The sequence below is a fragment of the Rhinopithecus bieti genome, unplaced genomic scaffold, assembly GCF_001698545.2.
Source record: "Rhinopithecus bieti isolate Rb0 unplaced genomic scaffold, ASM169854v2 scaffold_12646, whole genome shotgun sequence".
NCBI classification, from domain to species: Eukaryota; Metazoa; Chordata; class Mammalia; order Primates; family Cercopithecidae; genus Rhinopithecus; species Rhinopithecus bieti.
The window spans coordinates 220,461-226,964 of NW_016807253.1; positions in this window are offsets into that span (position 1 = coordinate 220,461).

Here is a 6,504-nt window from a genome sequence, read left to right on the forward strand (position 1 = left end):
TTTTATAACATATTATCTTCATCTTAAAACAGACTGAGTCAATCTGTGTTCCTTGAAATTAAACCGATCAAGAACAAAAGTTAAACACTGCTTATCATTCTATAAGCTGAACAACGTGGCCTTTCTTTCTCCATGAACACCCCATCACCACCCAACATCAATCATCAATGAGTCTGTATGTTACTTATGCTATGTTAACATAACATAACATCTATCATGCCACATGTTACTTTGCTTATGTTACTCTCCCATGTGGCAAATTCAGTTACATTTTAACTGAAAAATCAAGTTTAGACATAGAAATATTAAGTCAAAATCACAATATAATCTTATACTTTTGGTGCTAACTTTATTTTCCTCATTAATTAAAAAATCTATCTTGGATGACTGTTATGATTAAATGATGTTATCTAAGGAAAGTGATTGTTAGTATACTGAACACATTTGAAGTTCTCCATAATGGTTAATGCAACACTATTTCACCACTCTACCTGATCCAAGGTGGATCAGGTATGTGGGTCTACCCACATAGGCCCAAATAAAGTTAATCTTCCATATGAAAGTTCAAATAAACATATAATTTCATGAAGGCCAAATAAAACCATATTGTTCCAAATTAAACCACATTAATGGGCACAACCAATGTGTTCATTAGTATGTTTTGAATTAATTCATTAATGACGTATTCCAAACTACTTCAGATTTCAGTGATTCATTTCTGTCCATTATATTGTTAATATTGTTTAAGCATATTAATTATTTTTCCTTTTCCCATGAGGTCTGATAATATGTCTTCTCTTCTTTTGCACCCTTAAAGTAGCTGGCCCACTGTGGGGAAAGAGGAAATACTCAAAAAAATGTGTACTAGTTGAGTAAATATATTTTACTTTATTAGAATAAAAATGTTAGACTTAACATAAAACATTCAATAAACCCATCTCTCTTTTCTGGACATATCCTTCACATAATATGATACTTTTTGCTCTGTAAAAGTTAAACTATAATTCAGTTTTTTCCTTTATGTTATCTTTCTGTACCTCATTCTGAACTTCTGACATTAGCAATCACTCACTGTCAGCGAGCTAACTCTAAACATGAATCAGTCTTCAAGCTAAGGATAAATGTGAGCTGAGTTGCACAGAGTAATGTCTCTACCTCTGAAAAGACTGTCTTTCCATGGGCTTGCCCTTCAGAAGAAAGGAGATTCCTCTGAATGAACACTGTTTGAACAGCCAGCCCCATCTAGCATTTCAATCTTCAGTCCACTGATCATGTGAATGCCCATAGTCACAACACAGAAACTAGTTCTCTTGGCATTTAAAATAGCACAGTAAAGAGCAAAACATAATTTCAGATCCTAACTTCTCATAAGAGAGAGGAAAAATGGGAAGAGAAATAATTTTAATGGAATGCCTAAGGAGAAAGAGGAACTGGTGTAGAACTTGGGAAAATATCATCTTTTTGGAGTATACAAAGTTTGATTTTATGTAGCCTCAATGACAGATTTTTCAGAATTGCCCGTGAAAGTCTGAAATTGATAAAGTATATGTTGAATACGTCTTTTTTATGTAGACAGGCAAGAAAAGCACAAGGCAAAAATAAGTTGTTAGTCCTGAAAGTGATTGATTATAGCAAAGGATGTAAGAGACTGAATGAAATCTACATGCTACAGCTCCTCTGTGTTCTTTTACCTTTGCATATTACACAATTGGTTCACATCCTCATCATTAGGATGCTGTTGCTAATCAGATACCCTTGGCTATCCTATTTGAATTTTGTCTGAAAAACCAACTGCAGTCACCTACAATAAAAACAAATCATTAAACCACTTAACTTTTGGTTTGAGAATTTCATAATTTCTCCTTTGGTGTTGAAAATCCCACCTAAATTGGGTAAATCTCACTCACCTGGGCTAAAATAAACCATGGTGGTACACCTTCTCAGAAAAGAAGAAATTAGGAATTCTTTAGAATATTTCATTTGAGTCAAGTGAGGTGTGTTGAACAGTTAGCCAGATGCAGGAAGATTGATTTCAGTCTTGTCTGGTGAAAGTGAAATTAGATTAGTCTCCACCTGAGAACTTGGACCCCCAGCTGGATAAGAGGTTGAAGGAAAATTATACAAGTCAGGATACTTAGTTTGTTTGTACATCTTGGGAAGCTGTCTCACACTTCACCTCACACCTCTTTTTATTGAAGAGATGCCCCTTGCTGTGTATTTCCCTGTGTAAAGTGAAAATACTTTTGCTTGATTTGCAATGGATCAAATGAGAACATTCAATTCTTCATTAACAGATGAACTAGTGCAGAAAATTAAGACTCCATCATGCTTTCTCTGCACGTGGACGATCAACAGTGTAGCCCCATCTTAATATGAGCAAGGTCAATCTGAAACATGGAGTACTCCTACAGGACAATATAAATAAAATGACGCTCTTGTGGGGAGAAAAGAGGGATTTTCTAATTTCAGAAAAATGACAATATCTGGATTAATACAATATTTTAAGCCATAAGCTAATTAAGGCTTGGGTTATTTACTTTGCATTCAGTTCCGCACAATCTATCTGCCTTCCCAGTGTCCAATTAAGTCTCTTCCAAGGCCTAGAATTGGCATTAAGTTCTGTTGAGGACCTCATTTCTCTTGGCCTATGACTTCTATGACCAGCTGCCAAGCACATGCTACATTTTCTAAATTTAGTGTACTCACTTTTATAGGCAAAAGTATACACTATGACAAGAGCTAGGTGGGAAAATGGGAGGAAGTTAAAGTGGAGGGGGAAGGAAGAAAAGAAAATAGGAGTGTAGCATGAGAAAAAAAACTAAATAAAGAAGAGGAGAAAAGAGAAGAAAAATAAGAAACTTGGTATAACAGGGCAGAAAAAAAAAACAACTACTATTTGGATGAGTAGAATTTAGATTAGAAGGCCGGGCATGGTGGCTCAAGCCTGTAATCCCAGCACTTTGGGAGGCCAAGACGGGCGGATCACGAGGTCAGGAGATCGAGACCATCCTGGCGAACACGGTGAAACCCCGTCTCTACTAAAAAATACAAAAAACTAGCTGGGCGAGGTGGCAGGCGCCTGTAGACCCAGCTACGCAGAGAATGAGGCAGGAGAATGGCGTGAACCTGGGAGGCGGAGCTTGCAGTGAGCTGAGATCCGGCCACTGCACTCCAGCCTGGGCGACAGAGCGAGACTTCGTCTCAAAAAAAAAAAAAAAAAAAAAAAAAAAGAATTTAGATTAAACTACAGGCTCTTTGTTTCATAGTTTTTGGGAAACTTTAGAAATATAATTTAATCTCAGTTTCCTCTTGTAATATGTAGAGAGGACAGTACCTGCCTGACCAACCTCCTAAGATTGCTATATAAGTCAAACGTGATCAAGCAGTGAAACTAATCTATCCTCCATAAAACACCATAAACACACATATTCCAAGTGAAAGAGATGAACTGGAAAAAACTAAAAGGCAGAAATGAAGTCCACAGGCTCACAGCCCGGGCGGCGCCCTGACAGCCCGGGCGGCGCCCTCAGCCTAGTTAAAGATCGACCCCGGACCTAACCGATTAGGTTAATTAGGTTATCTATAGACTCCGGACATTGTAAGGACAAACGTTGTGAAAGTCTCTGTCCTGCTCTAATTACCGGTGTCTGCCACATATCTTAGTCCTGGACCCAGTACAAACACAATCCCCTATTTTGTCCCAACTTCCTGAGCCCAACACAAACACATCCCCCCACACATCTCAGAAACACCACCTAGAGAGCCCCTGATAAGATCACAACCGTTTGTAGTTTTACTAAAAGCACGGGAACAAATGGAAAACTGTTAATTGTGTTAACCAATTACCAGTTGTAATGCTGCAACCAAAAGAATTCCTTTGTACCTCTGTAACCTTGCATATCCTGTATGCATCGGGCTATAAAGAGCGGCCACATGCATCATTCGGGGCCCTCTTGTATGTTGTAAAACGGAGGGACCAAGTTCAAACTTGCATTAAAGATCCTTGCCGCTTGGCTTTGACTCTGGTCTCTGGTGGACTTCTTCGGGGAATAAAGGGTCTGGGCATAACACAAGTTTTAACTTCTATCACATTCAAGCTCTCTATCATAAGGTTGAGCCTCGATTCCAGTTCCACAATCAATGTGGGTGTAAAAAAAATGCTAATAAATAAATATGCTCATAGTCAAATATAGAAGTGAATAAAGTAATACAAAATAAGGTGGTAACAACTCCCAGGAAGGTTTCCTGGGAGTATACAGCAGGACAGAGCGGAGCTTAAGAAAATGTATTTCTGGAAGTTTAACATGATGAAGCCCATGATGTGTCTGCCTTCCTTGAAGGGATATCTCTCAAGAAAGGACTTTTAGGGAGGGAGGAATTCTGATTCCCTTGAGTTAGAGACACAAACTGAAAGCCAATAGCACAATTTAATATGGAAATGACTATTTCAAAAATAGCTGTAAAGTAAATGTGTAAGTAGCTATGTGTTTATCCAGTTGACACAGTCTCATTATTGGTCTGCTTCATTCATTTATTATGCATGCCTGAACTTCAAAAATAATCTTTTTTGGATCCCAGTGAGAGGAATATTCCAAATCATTGTACTCTTCAACTGACCTGAACTTGAAGTACTTGTGTGATAACTGCTCATGTGTTTGACTGACAAAAAGTGAGAAGGCCTCACAGCACATTCTGCCCAGCTGTCTGCTGCCACCTTGAACTTCACAGCTATACTTTTTCTCTCTTCAGTTTACAAATGGCCATTGAGGAAATGCAAGTACCTCCATTTGGTACAGGAGACTGAGAGAATACAAACAGCTTGGAGAAAGTTGGGGTTAAGAGAAAAGAATGGTATACCTAATCTTATCCTTGTTCTATATCTTCTTTTTCAGGAGTCACAAACCTGAAAAAGTACATGATGGATTATCTATGGTTTAAACAGAAAAGAGAATATGTCTACACATCTCCTCTCCTCATAATCTTCTGTTCCAAGTTCTGTCTTGGGCTTAATATCTTGAAATTATAAGGCTTTTCAGAGCACATTTGTCTTTGTGCTCACAAACTTAAAGAATAACTTAACAATAAAATATGGTAAAATCATTAGAATTCCTCTAATTTGGATTTGAGATAATCCTGGCAGATACAGTGACAGAAATATCATTAAGTATATGCAGTTCTGAATTCATTATGGTCTATTGTCTGGGGAAACAATAATTTTAAAATAATTGGTATTTTCAAAATAATCAAAACGATTTTTAAAGATATTAAAGACACAAAACATTTTGTTACTTGACTTTATTTTTTATCTGGCAATTAGTTCTCCAGTGTTAAAGTGTTTTTATATTTTGAATCCATTATTATGTAAAGGAGGTCTATTTCAACTTGTTATTTTCTCATTAACTTATCTCACTTTACTTATTAGTATACAAGTATATACATGTGTCTACTTGAAAATTACAAATTTGTATGTGTAAATAAATGTTTTAATTGGCAACATTTTACTAGGCCATTCTAAATTTCCCGGGTAATAAAGACTTAAGTCTTCTGGTATGTAATTTACTGGACTTATTGAGCACTGCCTTTACATCACACGAAAATACTTTAGGTTATTTTTCCCCACTGTATTAGAGATAACAGCAGGGCAACTAAATTCTCACTGGTTCTTGAATAGGACTAAGAGTTTTGACAACTCCATGGGTTTGCACAGCCTAATTCATGGGTCTAGAATACTATTCTCAAACTCCTGACTGCTCCTGTAAAGTTGCGGCTATTTTTTTCCCCTCCTGTGCCAGCAACGTTTTGTATGAAACCTTTCCTAACCTCTGAGAAAAAGCTGTCACCACTCTGGTCATCCACCATGTGTCTTTATTATAGTAGTTTTGTACGGGTACTTAGAATTATTTTTCCTATCTGTCACCCACAAAACTGTGAGATCACCAAGATCAAACATAGAATCTCATTTATCTTTTAATCTGTGAAAACAACTAAACAAAACTCAATTGTAGACTTTCAGGGACCACAATTCTGAGAATTTTAAGGAAACCCAATTTTCTGTATCATTTGTTACTCTAAAGTACAAATCACTAATAAGAATGAATGTTGCATTTTATTTTGTATAAATAAAACACTATAAAGAAGAGTTCAAAAGTAGTAGGGGGTTCTTATTAGTCCTTTAGTGAGTAGTTTTCTGATTTATTCCAATGTCATCTCCACCACTGATAGCATTCAGCAAAGCATTATTTGAAAAGACAGATTAGCAAGAATAATGGAAATTGGAGGTCAGAAGTGAAATAGCTAGAGGAAAAATGTACTGCATGTAACTCTTTCCAAAGTTGGTATGCTTAAGAGAAAAACCTTTTGAAGTGGCATGGTTGAGAAGAGATGCAGGTAATAACTTCTGGCAAGACAGATGATTGCATTAGGAAGGAAAGAGACTATGTGAGATAGTTCAGAGGTCAATCATAAGTGATATAACTCCTTCTATGTGCAATATGAGGAAATAAA